Below are 17,592 nucleotides of genomic sequence, written 5' to 3' on the forward strand. Positions count from 1 at the left end.
TCAATCCATCCACCCACACATCCATCCATCCACCCACAGGCACATCCATCCATCCGTCTGTCCATCCACCTACCCACACATCCATCCATCCATCAACCCACACATACATCCATCCATCAACCCACACATACATCCATCCATCAACCCACACATACATCCATCTCACCTATCCATCCATCCATCCACAGATCCATCCCATCCATCCATCCATCCACCGACCCACCCACCCATCTATGCATCCATCCATCCATCCATCCATCCATCCATCCACCGATCCATCCCACCCCACCCATCCATCCTTCCATTCACCTACCCATCCACCCCTCTCCACTTCTTTCCTCTCCCTCTGATCGCTTTCTCTCTACCTCTCCTCTACCTGTTTCTCCCTCTCCCTCCTCCTAGAGACGTGTTAAGGCCTTGGCAAAGAGGGCTCTGGCCCCGGGCCCCAGCCTTTCAGGGGCCCCTGGTAGACCTGGCTCTGTTCTCCACACAGCCCAGCCCTGATGACCTTGAATGTTTTTTAAACACAGCTTGTTTTCATATATATGTATTACAGGTGGGTGGCAGGTATTATGCGCAGTGACGTCAGTGAGCTACTGCTCAGTCATTAGACACACTTTAGAGTTTGGAGCAGTCTGATTGGATCATGAATTTCACAACTGGTCTGAGTAGGGGTCCCAAAATGTTTGGTCCAGGGTCCCAAAATGTTTGGTCCAGGGCCCCAAAAATCGTTAGGATGTCCCAGCCTCCCCCTTCCTCTCTTTCCATCCATCTAACTTCTCCCCCCCCACCCTCACAAGGAGGGCAGAGGGCCCCCTCCGCCAAGTTAAAGCATGGGGGCCCTCCCCCACCCCTACAAGGAGAAGCAGGAAAGCCCCCTTACAAGAAGCAGAGGGCCCCTCAAGCAAAGGCATGGGGCCTTCCCATGGGAGAAGTAGAGGGGCCCCTCCCACAAGGAGCAGCAGAGGGGCCCCTCTCACAAGGAGCAACAGAGGGGCCCCTCTCACAAGGAGCAGCAGAGGGGCCCCTCCCACAAGGAGCAGCAGAGGGGCCCCTCCCACAAAGAGCAGCAGAGGGGCCCCTCCCACAAAGAGCAGCAGAGGGGCCCTCCCACAAGGAGCAGCAGAGGGGCCCTCCCACAAGGAGCAGCAGAGGGGCCCTCCCACAAGGAGCAGCAGAGGGGCCCCTCTCACAAGGAGCAGCAGAGGGGCCCCTCCCACAAGGAGCAGCAGAGGGGCCCCTCCCACAAGGAGCAGCAGTGGGGCCCCTCCCACAAGGAGCAGCAGAGGGGCCCCTCCCACAAGGAGCAGCAGTGGGGCCCCTCCCACAAGGAGCAGCAGAGGGGCCCCTCCCACAAGGAGCAGCAGAGGGGCCCCTCCCACAGGGAGAAGCAGAGGGGCCCCTCCCACAAGGAGCAGCAGAGGGGCCCCTCCCACAAGGAGCAGCAGAGGGGCCCCTCCCACAAGGAGCAGCAGTGGGGCCCCTCCCACAAGGAGCAGCAGAGGGGCCCTCCCACAAAGAGCAGCAGAGGGGCCCTCCCACAAGGAGCAGCAGAGGGGCCCTCCCACAAGGAGCAGCAGAGGGGCCCCTCCCACAAGGAGCAGCAGAGGGGCCCCTCCCACAAGGAGCAGCAGTGGGGCCCCTCCCACAAGGAGCAGCAGAGGGGCCCCTCTCACAAGGAGCAGCAGAGGGGCCCCTCCCACAAGGAGCAGCAGTGGGGCCCCTCCCACAAGGAGCAGCAGAGGGGCCCCTCCCACAAGGAGCAGCAGAGGGGCCCCTCCCACAAGGAGCAGCAGTGGGGCCCCTCCCACAAGGAGCAGCAGAAGGGCCCCTCCCACATGGAGCAGCAGAAGGGCCCCTCCCACAGGGAGAAGCAGAGGGCCCCTCCCACAAGGAGAAGCAGAGGGGCCCCTCTCACAAGGAGCAGCAGAGGGGCCCCTCCCACAAGGAGCAGCAGAGGGGCCCCTCCCACAAGGAGCAGCAGTGGGGCCCCTCCCACAAGGAGCAGCAGAGGGGCCCCTCTCACAAGGAGCAGCAGAGGGGCCCCTCCCACAAGGAGCAGCAGAGGGGCCCCTCCCACAAGGAGCAGCAGTGGGGCCCCTCCCACAAGGAGCAGCAGAGGGCCCCTCCCACAAGGAGCAGCAGAGGGGCCCCTCCCACAAGGAGCAGCAGAGGGGCCCCTCCCACAAGGAGCAGCAGAGGGGCCCCTCTCACAAGGAGCAGCAGAGGGGCCCCTCCCACAAGGAGCAGCAGAGGGGCCCCTCCCACAAGGAGCAGCAGTGGGGCCCCTCCCACAAGGAGCAGCAGAGGGGCCCCACCCACAAGCAGAAGCAGGGGGCCCCCTTCTATAAGGAGACGCAGGGGGGGGGCGTCCTTAATAGAGAAGCAGAAGGGCCCCTCACACAAGGAGCAGCAGAAGGGCCCCTCCCACAAGGAGCAGCAGAGGGGCCCCTCTCACAAGGAGCAGCAGAGGGGCCCCTCCCACAAGGAGCAGCAGAGGGGCCCCTCCCACAAGGAGCAGCAGTGGGGCCCCTCCCACAAGGAGCAGCAGAGGGGCCCCTCTCACAAGGAGCAGCAGAGGGGCCCCTCCCACAAGGAGCAGCAGTGGGGCCCCTCCCACAAGGAGCAGCAGAGGGGCCCCTCTCACAAGGAGCAGCAGAGGGGCCCCTCCCACAAGGAGCAGCAGAGGGGCCCCTCCCACAAGGAGCAGCAGTGGGGCCCCTCCCACAAGGAGCAGCAGAGGGGCCCCTCTCACAAGGAGCAGCAGAGGGGCCCCTCCCACAAGGAGCAGCAGAGGGGCCCCTCCCACAAGGAGCAGCAGTGGGGCCCCTCCCACAAGGAGCAGCAGAGGGGCCCCACCCACAAGCAGAAGCAGGGGGCCCCCTTCTATAAGGAGACGCAGGGGGGGGGCGTCCTTAATAGAGAAGCAGAAGGGCCCCTCCCACAAGGAGCAGCAGAAGGGCCCCTCCCACAAGGAGCAGCAGAGGGGCCCCTCCCACAAGGAGAAGCAGAGGGGCCCCTCCCACAGGAGGCACCGGAGGGGCCCCTTCTAACCTACTACAGGTGCCCCCAGGGGGAGGCAGCAGCAGTTTATAGCAGGAGGGGTTTATTCTGTATTTATTTTAGGACGTTTATAAAGCGTGAAGGGGGGGGGGGGGGGTCAAGGCGCCTCGTATTAAACATTTATTTTCACAAGTTGTGCACACAGTATAACACCCCCAGAGGGACAGACATCAGGAGTGGGGTACAGTGTCAGATGCACAAGACACGATCATCACCACAACAAGTCAGAAATACCCCCGGAGATCTGCCCCCTCCCAGAGAGGACGCTTCCGGGTTTAAGGTCACTTTTTGAGGACGGATCATTGATGGGGGGCAACAGCATCACCGGAACCAGGTCCCGGGGCTGAAAGATGGAAATGGATCAGGACATTTCCCTCATTCCCCTCATTCTGAGGGATGAACACGTGCCTGGTGTGTAGCGCCTCGTGCCTGGTGTGTAGCGCCTCGTGTCTGGTGTGTGGTATTAAAGCGCCCTCTGTCCGAGCCACAGTCCTGCCTCTGGGCAGGTCCAGGGGAGCAGCGTCTCTCTTCGGGGCCTGTGCATAGCGCACCGAGGCTCAGGGTGGAGTCAGAGGCGCTGGATGAGGTGGAATGAACTCGGGGCTCCTCTGTCCTTAATCAGAAATCTTCACCGAGAGGCCTGTCCAGAGGAGGGGCAGAGGAGGAGAGGCCTGTCCAAAGGCGTGAGGAGGAGGTGAGGCCTGTCCAGGGATGAAGAGGCGGTGAGGCTTGTCCAGGAGTGCAGAGGAAGAGAGGACTGTCCAGGGGTGCAGAGGTGGTGAGGCCTGCCCAGGAGTGCAGAGGAGGAGATAAGGCCTGTCCAGGAGTGCAGAGGAGGAGGTGAGGCCTGTCCAGGGGTGCAGAGGAGGAGGTGAGGCCTGTCCAGGGGTGCAGAGGAGGAGATGAGGCCTGTCCAGGAGTGCAGAGGAGGAGATGAGGCCTGTCCAGGAGTGCAGAGGAGGAGGTGAGGCCTGTCCAGGGGTGCAGAGGAGGAGGTGAGGCCTGTCCAGGGGTGCAGAGGAGGTGATGCCTGTCCAGGGGTGCATGGGAGGTGATGCCTGTCCAGGGGTGCAGAGGAGCTGAGGCCTGTTTAGGGGTTCCCAGGAGGTAAGGCCTGTTTAGGGGTTCCCAGGAGGTGAGGTCTGTTTAGGGGTTCCCAGGAGGTGAGGCCTGTCCAGGTGTGCTGAGGAGGTGAGGCCTGTCCAGGGGGCTACAGAGGAGGAGAGGCCTGTCCAGGGGTGCAAGGGCGGTGAGGCCTGTCAAGGAGTGCAGAGGAGGAGGTGAGGCCTGTCCAGGGGTGCAGAGGAGGAGGTGAGGCCTGTCCAGGGGTGCAGAGGAGGTGATGCCTGTCCAGGGGTGCATGGGAGGTGATGCCTGTCCAGGGGTGCAGAGGAGCTGAGGCCTTTTTAGGGGTTCCCAGGAGGTGAGGCCTGTTCAGGGGTTCCCAGGAGGTGAGGCCTGTCCAGGTGTGCCGAGGAGGTGAGGCCTGTCCATGGGGCTACAGAGGAGGAGAGGCCTGTCCAGGGGTGTAGAGGAGGTGAGGCCTGTTCAGGGGTGCAGAGGAGGTGAGGCCTGTCCAAAGGATGCAGAGGAAGTAAGGCCTGTCCAGGGGTGCAGAGGAGGTGACGACTGTCCAGGGGTGCAGAGGAGGTGAGGCCTGTCCCGGTGTGAAGAGGAGGAGAGGCCTGTCCAGGGGTGCAGAAGAGGAGAGGCCTGTCCAGAGTTGCAGAGGAAGGGAGGCCTGTCCCGGGGTTCAGAGGAGGTGAGGCCTGTCCAAGGGGGTGCAGAGGTGGTGAGGCCTGTCCTTGGGTGCAGGGGAGAGGCCTGTCCAGGGGTGCAGAGGAGGTAGGGCCTGTCCAGCGGTGATGGGAAGGCAAGGTCTGTCCAGGGCGGGCAGAGAGGGAGAGGCCTGTCCAGGGGTGCAAAGGAGGAGAGGCCCCTGTCCAGGAGTGCAGAGGAGGTGAGGCCTGTCCAGGGGTGCACAGGAGGTGAAGCCTGCCCAGGGAAGCCTAGGAGGAGAGGCCTGTCCAGCTGTCTAGGGGTGCAGAGGAGGAGAGGCCTGTCCAGCGGAGGGGTGTCTCTCTTCGGTGCCTATGCATAGCGCCCCGAGGCTCAGGGCGGAGTCAGAGGCGCTGTATGGCGTGGAATGAACTCCAGGCTCCTCTGTCCTTAATGAGAATCCTTCACCGATAGTTCCTGCGAGAAGCGCCGAGAGGCCTGTCCAGGGATGCAGAGGAGGAGATGCCATAACAGGGGTGCAGAAGAGCAGAGTCCTGTCCAGGGGAGCAGAGGCGGAGAGGCCTGTCCAAGGGTGCAGAGGAGGAGAGGCCTGTCCAGGGGTGCAGATGAGGAGAAGCCTATCCAGGGGTGCAGATGAGGAGAGGCCTGTCCAGGGGTGCAGAGGACGAGAGGCCTGTAGAGGGGAGCAGATGAGGTGAGGCCTGTGCAGGGGTGCAGAGGAAATGAGGCCTGTCCAGGGGTGCAGAGGAGTTGAGGCCTGTGCACGGGTGCATGAGGAGAGGCCTGTCTAGGGGTGCAGAGGAAGAGAGGCTCACGTCCTGGTCCCTACCAGGCTCCGACACACGTCCTGATCCTCACAAGGCCCTGATCACATCCTGGTCCTCACTAGACTCCTGCTCACGTCCTGGTCCTCATAATCCCCTGACTCACATACTGGTGCTCAACAGGCCCTGATCACATCCTCGTCCTCACTAGACTCCGGCTCACGTGCAGGTCCTCACCTGGTCAAGCCGGAGAGAGAGATCAATTGGTTGTTCTCCCACAATGCCACCTCAAACAGGAAGCAGACATATGCAAATCAGCTTTAGACTCCTTCCAATAGGATCAGTCCAGCCTGAAGAGCCAATCCGGATCCCTTCTGAACTGGAACACAATCAACCTAAGACCGGATCTGGGCCTTGACTGTAGGGTGCGATTTGATTCCAGCGGTGCAGCGAGCATGAGATCCACATCTGGGCACACCTGGCATATTTATGAATAATACAAAATGATGGTTGGAATGTTTGAGTTTATCCCAGGCTCTGGTAATGACTCTGGGATACATCAAAGCCCAACCTTCTTGTTCTTGCCCTCCGTAGCAACCAATCAGAGTCTTTTAGACAACATTACTTCCAGATGTCTGCTCCAGTAGTTACAGCCGTTCTAACTCTAAGGATCGGCCTGTCTATCTGAAAAGATGTCAATATAAAGCACTTTGTCATAAACGCTCTACAATCAGCTGGTTCATTCTTATCTGTCCTCGCTTTTTGCCTGGTATCAGCTTGCCGAGTGGTGAGATCCCATTATACTTTGCTGCGTAAAGTTTCTAAGTTTATGTAAATCAGAATAGATGGCTGTTCTCTGCCTGTGGTGACGGCAGGTACCTGGAATGGAATGTCCTCCCACCTGCCCTGTACGCCCAAGAAAACATGAGTTCTTTCAGGAAACAAATCAAAACCTTTCTGTACATGTTCAGGGGCTGTGTGATTTATGTGCTTATACTAGCGACTGGACACTTTTTTCCCGATCTAGCTGTGCAGCGCTATATAAATTGGATCTCACATCCCATCATAAGCCATCGATCTCTGGGCAACAGATCGTTGCAGCTATAGACGCCCCGGAGGAGGAAAAGCTCAATGATCTGAAGGTCAGGTGTAGAGATTTACAAAGCTTAGAAATAAATACTGGACGCATATCTGCCGGAGGTGTATGCCGAGGCATTAAAGGGTGGTGTGTCTCTGCTGTCTATAAGGGACACAATCATATCAGCACTCCCCAAGCTTTGGACAGATCCGGCTAAGTGTACCTCTTATCGTCCTCTGTCACTGCTTCACTGTGATAATAAATTCCTGCCTGAGGTGATGCGACTCGGCTATCCCTCCTACTAGAGAGAATAGTCTCCCCGGTACAGTTGGGATTTGTCCCTCATAAATCCATAGTGGTTCATCTACGGACGGTATTCGCAGTGCTGCATCATGAAAACACACACGTGAAGGCTGTGATGCTGATAAGGTGTTTGACTCCCTGGAATAGCCTTTTATGATTGAGACATTTAGGCTCAGGGAGTTTGAGATCACTCATAAAGCTGCTGGACACACAGCTTATGGCCTGGGTTTACGTAAATGGGCTCAACTTCAGATCGCCTGGGGCACTGGGCTGGGACGCCCTCTGTCACCCGTTCTTTATACCAGGAAGGAACACTTAGGCCCGTGAACTCCAGGAGAGGCATACCATAACCATACTGGGCTGACTCCTTTTAGACACTGAAACCAAGAAGAAAACACATCTTTATAAATTGACAGGTTTATAGTCACGGTGGCCAGGCTGGGAGGTGGGTTGAGAGTTGAGAAGGTCAGACGACAGAACTTCAGAGTTCAATTGTTCGAAATCCTTGAAGTTAGAAGTTTTCTGGACAGGTCCGCTGTCCTCTGGAGATCTGGTCTTCAATGAAGAGTAGAAAATAAAATATTCTCTAAGAATCACCAAATGGGGGGTGTGGCCTGGCGGCAACCAAGATGGCCGCATAGAATCGTGGCGCTGCCGGGGGTGAGCCATTAGCCCGATAAATCCTGCTTTCATCCTGCCGCGCGAGAGCTGCGGATACCGGATTCGGTGCCCAGAAGTGGTCCGGAGCCGGTGGGGGCAACTCCGGTTCCTCTCCGTCCGTGATCGGCGGAGATTCGAGGCCCGGTGGCTGTGGGGCCTCCAGCGGCCTTCCCGCCGGAAGACCCGACAACGAAGCACCGGCCTCGAGTGCCAGTGGGGTCGGGTGCAGTAGTAGGGAGTCGGTGCCGGATCCAAGGAAAAGCGGCGGCCCATCGAGGCGGGGCCGGCCGGACTTGGCCCTACTGCGGATGAGGAGGCAGTGAGGGCTCCGGAGACAGGCCTTGTAAAGGAGCGTAAGCGGCAACAGGAAGGAGGCGCGAGGCGCACGCTCACCCCGGTGTCCCCCTGCGGTTAATGGCGGCGCTCTAGGAGGAATCTGGCCCCCTTGTGCTGGCACAGTGGGACCTGAGGCAGCCGAGAAGTGGAGGTGTGTGCTGGGCCAGGTCAGTGGGAGACGCCCGGGAGCTGCGGGGAGCATCTGGTCCCTGAAAAGGCGGAGTGGGGGCCCAAGTTCTCCGTATCCTGGGGGAGAGTTGCCGCAAGAGTGGGTAGGACCCCCACGATTTCACCGGCCTTCCTGGGAGGAATAGCCTGGGATCGGCGGAGCACAAGAATGACACGCTGCTTTCTTCACAACAGGAGAGTGGCTCACTGGACAGTAGAATTTGGCACACGGAGAGGAGGGCACCACTTGACTTGGTGTCTGTGAAGCGGCCCGACAGTCCGGGGTGTAGTGCGTAGGGTCCGGGGGGACTGAACCTTCTGCCAGCGATCCTCTCCAGGCGGCCTAGTACCTGGCTCGGACTAGTCAGCTCCAGCAGCGATAGGGGGACAGCCTGACGGGGCGGTAGCAGGTGTACGGCGGACATAGCGCATGGTGTCGGGGGCCCGTACAGAGATAAAATGAAGCCCAAGAAGTCTACCACCACGCAGACCAACACAATGAACAACTACATGGCTTCGACTGGGGGGGGGGGCGGAAGGTGCTCCTCTTGAGGGTCCGGTCCGCACCGTGGAGTCATTCCTGGCCTCCATCATGCAGGCCATACAAGCCTAGGGCACGACGCTGGAAACTAAAATCGATAAAGTCATCATAGAAATGGCTCTCCAGCGGGCGGACCTGAATAAGACCTCGGAGAAGGCCACTCAAAACGCTGCGGCGATCACCGAGCTCCAACGCACCACCAAAATGCTGAAGGACCAGGTCCAGCAGTTGACCTGCCAGCAGAAGCAAATGGAGGCCAGGCTGGAGGACCAGGAAGGGAGGGTCCGAAGGAACAATATTTGAGTGGTGGGAGTGCCGGAGAAAATGGAGGGGCCGAGTATCGACTTGTTCCAAGAGTAAATTATCCTGAACCAGCTAAAGCCCAAAAGACTCTCAAAGTTCTTTGTTATTAAGAAAGCGCACAGGGCTCCGATCCCCCCGCCGCGCCCCGGGGCTCCTCCAAGAACGATTATTGCCTGGGTCCTTAATTATAGGGATCGAGACGCCATCTTGCAGGCTGCCCGGCAGCACGGAGACCTTAGGATCGACAATGCCACCATCCGGTTCTTTCCCGATTTTACCCTCAAGGTCCAACAGGAGCGTCAGTCGTACGACGGAGTCAAAAAGGTGCTTCGGGATCGTGACATTAAGTACATGATGTTTTTCCCGGCGCGTCTCAAGCTTCTTTTGCATGGGAAGTCCTTCTTCACGTCCACGGAGGACGCTCACGCTTGGTTGGAGGAGCATATGAAGCAACCCAATAATCCACGGCCGAGAGACAACTGGAGAAACACCATGTTTCGCTACCCAACCTCCTCCACGTGGTCAGCGGGGAGAGAGTGACGGCGGTGTGGCTGTCCTGCAGGGCCTGGCGGACACAGGTCGAGGAGTCTTTCTGCCTTGCCGGATCTCGAATGAAGTGGCGGAGGATGCCTGGCTGGGAGGGCCAAGTTGGAGCTTACGTAAAGTATGAGTGTCAAATTGTTGGGACTTTGCTGCAACGCGGTGTACCTGCCCTCACTGACTGATGGATGTGACGATGGATCCCAATTTGACATCCAAAGCGGGCATGGCCAATTGGGGGGGGAGGGTTTGATACATATATCAGGTTGTACTATCTATACTGCTTGTCTTGTCTCCCCTAGGAAGCGTTCTTACAGTGGCATGAGATATAGAATGTGGGCTGGGCGAACCCCTCAGGTTGCCCAATTGGTTTTAGCAGACACTCCCCCTAAGTTTTTGTTTATGGGCGACAGACGCTCTGCTGGTTGGGGTGTATCGGATCATGTTGTCCTGAGAAGCAGGGTAGCAGAGAGGGGGAGGGCACAGGAGGGTAGGGGGGGCAGTTGAATGTTTGCAGGTTACATTTTGGCTTGTACAAGATACTGTTTTTGGGCTCAATTGGCACTCACGATGGACATGAGGGTGGCTGGTGGCGGTGAGGGTGGGCACACACCTCTAAGGTTTGTTATTTCAGCTGTTTATGATGCATACACCGAAGGCACAGAGGATTAATATATTGTCTTGGAACGTTAATGGTCTGCAGAACAAGATAAAGCGCACCATGGTCCTCCAGTATCTCCACAGACATGCCCCAGACGTAGTCTTCCTCCAGGAGACACATCTGATAGGTAATCACTACAAGGCCCTTAACAGATTTTGGTACACACTGCAGGCCCAGGCAGGCTTCACCACGGGCTCCAGGGGTACCGGAAACCTAGTGAAAAACTCACTCCCTATGGTGATTGAGTGCAGATGGTTGGATTCTCTGGGGCGCTATGCGGCGGTATCTGGGCGGTGGGAGGGACGCACGCTTAATCTCTGCTCTGTCTATATTCCTCTAAAACTGCACGACACCACTCTCCCAGATATAGGGAAATAGCTCTTGGATATGCCGGCCGGAGTCCTAATCATGGGGGGTACATGAACGAGGTGATGGCCGGAGACATGGCTAGGTCAGCGGCTCTGCCTGACTGGGGGTGGACGTCAAATGCGGGACTTCATACATACGATGGGTTTGGTGGACCTATGGAGGGCACACAATCCCACCTTAGACAAAACATGCACATCTCTGTGGCGCACGGGTCGGGGTCCAGGATTGATTACCTCTTTGCACAGGTGGGACGCAGGAGGCCTTTTTCAAAGTAGTTGTCATAAAGCCAGAGGAATATCTGACCATGCCCCATGAGGGATTGGTCTGCCCCTCCCAGGTTGGATGTCTTCTTGTTCAAGGACCAGGAGTTTCAGGAACAGTTTGGGGGAGCGAGTGGACCAATACTTTGATGAAAATGTGGGCTTAGTTAGATCTCAGTGTACCCTCTGGGAGGCTTACAAAACTGTTGCCAGGGACTTTGTGCAGGCGGAGACAGGGAAATGAAGAAAAGAAAAATATGCCCAAATTGATAGTCTGGAAGCAGAGATTCACGCCTTGGAGTGCGCTACGGGGGGAGTCACAGGATCGGGAGCAGGAAATCAGCCACAAACTGCGCCTCAAAGAAAAAGAACTAAGGGATGTGTTGGCTGACGAGGCGAGATCGCGTGCTATAGCTACGCAGTGGCGCGTCTATGACCTGGGGGATAAAGCGAATAAGATGATAGCCTGGCTTGAGAAACGGGACAGGGACCGTAACTGGGTACCTGGAATCCGGACCACAGCTGGGACTATGCGAGACACCAGTGCTGACATAGCTGAGACATTTGCACAATACTACGAGACTATTTATCAGCCGCACACTGAGAAGCGGGAGTGGGAGTGCGACGACTTCTTACATGACATACCTCTGCCCTGCTTAGATCCTGATGACAGGGCAATCCTGGAGTCGGATATCACGGTGGAGGAAGTCGAGGCGGCCATGGGAGACCGGCAGGCGGGGAAGGCACCAGGTCCTAATGGGTTCCCGGCGGAGGCGTTTAGATGTGTGTCGGGAAGGGTTGCTCCACATATGTTATGGATGTTTAATGAGGCCAAGCAGGAAGGGCTGCTCCCGAGAGGACTCCGATCTGCCACAATAGTGGTGATACATAAGTCTGCCAAGCCACAGGATTCATGCAGCTCCTACAGGCCCATTTCACTCCTTAATTATGAAACCAAGATCCTGGGCAAATTCCTAGCCACCAGGTTGGGGGTGGTCATTCAATCCCTGATCCACCCGGATCAATCGGGCTTTATGCCCCACAGGAACACAAGGCTCACTTGCGACGCGTATTTGGAGTGCTACAAGCGGTACACGATCGCCCGACAGTGCTGGCGGCTCTACTTTCACTCGATGCTCATATGGTCACTGATAGTGGGGAATGGCAGTATATCTACGCAGTTTTGGCCAGACTGGGCTTTGGTCACAATTTCCGAGCATGGGTGAGGTTGTTGTACACAGCGCTGCTCGCAAGGGTCCGTGTAAATGGTGCCCTATCCAGGGAGTTTCCACTGAGGTGGGGCACGAGGCTGGGCTGTCAGCTTTCCCCGACACTATTTGCCCTGGCCCTGGAGCTGCTGGCGGCTTGGGTGCGAACTGATCCCATGGTGTGGGGCATTGACTTGGGGGGCGGCTGGGAGGAGTGTATATCGTTGTACTCTGCCGATGTGCTGATGTATGTCCAAAAAACGGCCGAATCTATTCGGAGGCACACGCTGCTCCTGAGCTTGTTTGGCGAATACTCCGGGTACCGCATTAACTGGGACAAATCCCTGGGTCATCTGATGGCAGGACCTCTGCCGGACTTAGCAGCAGAATGCCAGGGGCTGGCACGGAAAGAGACTTTCCGATACTTGGGTATCTGGATTACGACATCGGAGGAGGAGTTCATGCGTCTGAACATGTATGCTCAATTTGAGCCACTACGTGGGGATGTAGCACATTGGAGAACTCTCCCGCTCTCCTTGATGGGACGGGCTGTCCTATTTAAAATGATGGCCCTTCCCCGTTTGCTGTACGCTCTGCAGAGCACTCCCTTTCCAGTCCCGGAGAAGGTCTTCCGGGCGATTGACTCGGAACTGCGTACACTACTTTGGGGAGGGGGATGCTCGAGAATTGCTCTGACGAAACGCCAGAGAGAGGTCTATGAGGGAGGACTAGCAGTCCCAGATGTTAGGCTCTACTATTGGGCGGCGCAATTAGTCGCCGACAGTGCTGGCGGCTCTACTTTCACCTGATGGCCATATGGCCTTTGATAGTGTGGAATGGCAGTATATCTACGCAGTTTTGGCCAGACTGGGCTTTGGTGACAATTTCCGAGCATGGGTGAGGTTGTTGTACACGGCGCCGCTCGCAAGGGTCCGCGTAAACGGTGCCCTATCCAGGGAGTTTCCACTGGGGCGGGGCACGAGGCAGGGCTGTCCGCTTTCCCCGACACTATTTGCCCTGGCCCTGGAGCCAGTGGCGGCTTGGGTGCGGACTGATCCCATGGTGTGGGGCATTGACTTGGGGGGCGGCTGGGAGGACCGTATATCGCTGTACGCTGCCGATGTGCTGATGTATGTCCAAAAAACGGCCGAATCTATTCGGAGGCACATGCTGATCCTGAGCTTGTTTGGCAAATGATTCGGGTACCGCATTAACTGGGACAAATCCCTGGGTCAACTGATGGCAGGACCTCTGCCGGACTTAGCGGCAGAATGCCAGGGGCTGGCATGGAAAGAGACTTTCCGATACTTGGGTATCTGGATTACGACATCGGAGGAGGAGTTCATGCGTCTGAACATGTACACTCAATTGGAGCGGCTACGTGGGGATGTAGCACATTGGAGAACTCTCCCGCTCTCCTTGATGGGACGGGCTGTCCTATTTAAAATGGTGGCCCTTCCCCGTTTGCTGTACGCTCTGCAGAGCACTCCCTTTCCAGTCCCGGAGAAGGTCTTCCGGGAGATTGACTCGGAACGGCGTACACTACTTTGGGGAGGGGGATGCCCGAGAATTGCTCTGATGAAACGCCAGAGAGAGGTCTATGAGGGAGGACTAGCAGTCCCAGATGTTAGCCTCTACTATTGGGTGGCGCAATTAGTCAACGTCAATGGGTGGGTGTTCGCCCCGATGGAGGAACCGGCATATAGGGTGGACCACATGGTATTAGGCAGTGGTACCTACTTGGACGCACTGTATCGTAGGGGTTGAGGATGCTTACATCTGCCGAGTCAGATAAGTGTTTCATGGCCCTTCCTTTGATCTGTGGCTCAAAGAGCAGCACAGGACAGAATAACAAGTAAATAAAGCTAGAATAATCACTGTGATGCAGCTTGAGTGTGTGTGTGTGTGTGTGGGAGGGGGGGGGGTGGCGGGTGCAGAGGGTGCCGAAGTAGCCAAAAGTGGCGACAGAAAAATTATGATAATAGTAAATAAAAAAAAGCACAAGCCAAATAGCAGGAGAAAGCGAAGGAAAAATAGAATGCAAATAATGAAAGAAAGCTGGAAAGAAAGAGAAAGATTTAGATTTAACAATGGAAGGAAGGACAAGAGGATGATTAAATGGGAAAAATGAAACCAAATGAATGTTAATGTGGAAAATGGAAATATGAAAAGAAAGTGAAATATGAATTTAAAGAATAGAGAGAGACTGAGAGACGAAATGAAAAGGTTCACAGACAGAAAGATGGAAAGAAAATAAATGGAGGATGTAAAGAAGAAAGAGAACAAAGGTGGATAGAAAGAAGGACATAAGGAAAAAAAGAAAATGAAAAGACGGAAAAAATAAAAGACAAACAATCAAAATAGGTAAATGCAGTTTTTGACTAAGTTTCTTTCCAGCTGTAAAAAGCACAATTTTGCATTATTTTTGCTAACTTTTATCAGGGGAACAATTTTCACAGACTTCAAAAGGAAAGACCAGGATAGCTCACTATCCTCCTTTATTTAGTGCCATATAAAGTGTGGTTAATTTATTTTTCTGCCTACTCTCTTGCAATGGGCCCTTGTGTAGTTACAGCATGTGGTGTGCCCTCCTCTGCATAGGCCTAGGGCACTGCATGCTGGAGGACTAAGCTACATTTTGAAATATCCAACAGGATGAAAGGCAAAGACTTCTGAGTGCTTTGCGCTACTGCAATTTTCGGGCCATAACAAAACTGTCTATTGTACCTCTGGTGATTAGTGTATCTCTTGGAGAGATCTGAGGTTTCACTAATCCCGGTTTTGACTCATCATAAAAAAGCATAGAGGCATAATGCATCTCTTGTAAAGCACAAAGTGTAACATGCAGAGTAAAGTATTTATTTGTATTATAATTGTAAAGACAACCCCCACCGCTATGTTATGTGTTATATCCTCAGTTTGTATTTGGGGTCACTGGAATTATGCAATTGTGCGGCTTCAACAGTTTTCGCATGATTATGGATTTGTCGCATGTGCCACATAATCCATCATTAGCTGAATATAGATGGAGATTATAATTTAAAAACAGTTGCTACCTCAAAAGGTTAAAAAATAACTAAAAAGGCAGTGATGTATTGTAAAGGTCGACGGGTCACCTTCCTTTGCATATGACTATATTTGGGTGTTATACGGGTACTGATGAGGTGCAACCTACGACCAGAAAGTTTTAAAATGTGCAAAAATGAGAAAATAATATGGTAACACTATGACAAAATTTGCAGCATTATGCTGCATACATTCCTTTGTGTTACCAAATAATTTAGTCAACCCTGCAGCATAATTTGGCCCTCTGAGCTGCATTATTTCAGTGGCTCTTCATATAGAGGCTACCAGAATGGATGCCATGTGACTCTTGCACGCTGTAGCCCTCCTTGTCTTAAGTAACATTAACTATATATTGATTTACATTCTTATATGAGTCATTGTCTCTGAACAATAAGTGTGTGAGCTAAAGCGCTCAACACCCTACATTGGACTGAGCACCACTATAAATGACATACACATGAGCGAGGGTCTATACAGCGATGAGGGGCACCCTGGGAGGTTGATAGTGAGGGAATCTGTGCAGAGGGAGGTCTTTGGTGAAGGGGTGTAATGAAGGCTGAAGGCGTCTGCATCCCGTGCAGTGCAGGTGGGACAACACTTCAAAGGAACCCCAAACTGAAAACAATACATCATATGAAATACCACAAAAAGACCTGCACAGTTGCTCAAAACTGTGCACATACCAAAACAGGGAGTTACACAACTGTCTCAACTTAATATAAACGTATTTTGACATGTATTATGTTGGTGGTCTATTTACTTACTTATGCACTATTGTACGACTTCCTCTGATGTGTCTGAAAACGCACCTTTTGTCCCAAATTTCTGTCCTGAATTTTGACCTTTTGTCCTGAATTTTTACACTCACTCTCCTGAATTTGCACCTGTGCCAGCTGGTTACCCTAGGGACTTGTGACCCGAGGCCACAGCCTCTCCTCCATGACTGGTGACCCGCAGCCCCTCCCTCATCACTGGGGACCACAGCCCCTGCCACATCACTGGTGACCACAGCCCTTCCCTATCACTGGTGACCACAGCCCCTCCCCCATCACTGGTGACCACAGCCCCTCCCCATCACTGGTGACCCGCCGCCCCTCCATCATCACTGGTGACCACAGCCCCTCCCCATCACTGGTGACCACAGCCCCTCCCTCATCACTGGTGACCACAGCCCCTCCCCCATCACTCGTGACCACAGCCCCTCTCCCATCACTGGTGACCACAGCCCCTCCCCATCACTGGTGACCAGCAGCCCCTCCCCCATCACTGGTGACCACAGCCCCTCCCCATCACTGGTGACCACATCGGAGGAGGAGTTCATGCGTCTGAACATGTACACTCAATTGGAGGGGCTACGTGGGGATGTAGCACATTGGAGAACTCTCCCGCTCTCCTTGATGGGACGGGCTGTCCTATTTAAAATGGTGGCCCTTCCCCGTTTGCTGTACGCTCTGCAGAGCACTCCCTTTCCAGTCCCGGAGAAGGTCTTCCGGGAGATTGACTCGGAACGGCGTACACTACTTTGGGGAGGGGGATGCCCGAGAATTGCTCTGATGAAACGCCAGAGAGAGGTCTATGAGGGAGGACTAGCAGTCCCAGATGTTAGCCTCTACTATTGGGTGGCGCAATTAGTCAACGTCAATGGGTGGGTGTTCGCCCCGATGGAGGAACCGGCATATAGGGTGGACCGCATGGTATTAGGCAGTGGTACCTACTTGGACGCACTGTATCGTAGGGGTTGAGGATGCTTACATCTGCCACCGTCGACAGCAGCGGTTGTGGTGGCATGGAGGAGGGCGACAAAACTGCTGGGGTGGGAGGCGAAACTCACGGCACAAACCCCGCTGTGGGCTGGGACTTATCTTCCTGAGGTTGCGAAATTGAAAGGCCTTCGCAAATGGAGCCTAATTGGCATAGATGTGTTGGGTGACATATGGAAGAGAGGGGACATGCTAGAGTTCTCTGCCCTGCAGGCGGAATTTCAGATGGGGAAGGGGGAGTTCCTTCACTACCAGCAACTTGAACATGCTATCTACCAACACCTTCACCACGGGTACCAGCTGCCTGACTACGCCCCTCTGGAAGATAGATTGTTGCTGGACCCTATGATTGATAAGACCATTTTCCTCACGTATAAAAAGCTTATTAATAACCTGAATGATCCCCTGCAGTCTTTACGAGAAAAATGGGAATCGGAGGTTGGGTTGTTAGAGGAAGATGAATGGAGAGAAGCCCTGCAGAGCCCCCGGGAGGTGGCGATTCGGGCCCATTTTGGACTAGTTCAGCTGCGCATCCTTCATCGCTCCTATACCCCGCGCACGACGCAATACCGTATTGGGTATGTTGACTCGCCGTTCTGTTTGAGGGGCTGTGGAGAGCAAGGCACTTTCTTCCACATTTTGTGGGATTGCGCCAGGATCCGGGGTTATTGGTCCAGGCTGGCGAATATAATGTCTGAAGTGGTTGGCGAGGAGGTCCCTCTAGAGGCACGCTGGCACATCTTGGGTGTGACGAGTGACATCACCTGGCCTA

At 55.1% G+C, this 17,592-nt stretch overlaps 1 protein-coding gene across 2 annotated transcripts in view; it reads left to right on the forward strand.

Annotated features, from left to right (window-relative positions):
- The first annotated feature begins 3,623 nt into the window (after window positions 1–3,623).
- LOC144803190 (uncharacterized) overlaps window positions 3,624–17,592 on the forward strand; it is a 29,176-nt gene continuing 15,207 nt past the window's right edge. The window contains exon 1 of one of the 2 annotated variants that reach the window (XM_078671851.1): window positions 3,624–4,027. The gene's annotated coding sequence lies outside the window, so the exon portion shown is untranslated. The remainder of the gene's footprint in view (window positions 4,028–17,592) is intronic. The other variant, XM_078671852.1, reaches the window with a different exon arrangement.

This window comes from Lissotriton helveticus, chromosome 1_2 (assembly GCF_964261635.1).
Source record: "Lissotriton helveticus chromosome 1_2, aLisHel1.1, whole genome shotgun sequence".
NCBI lineage: Eukaryota > Metazoa > Chordata > Amphibia > Caudata > Salamandridae > Lissotriton > Lissotriton helveticus.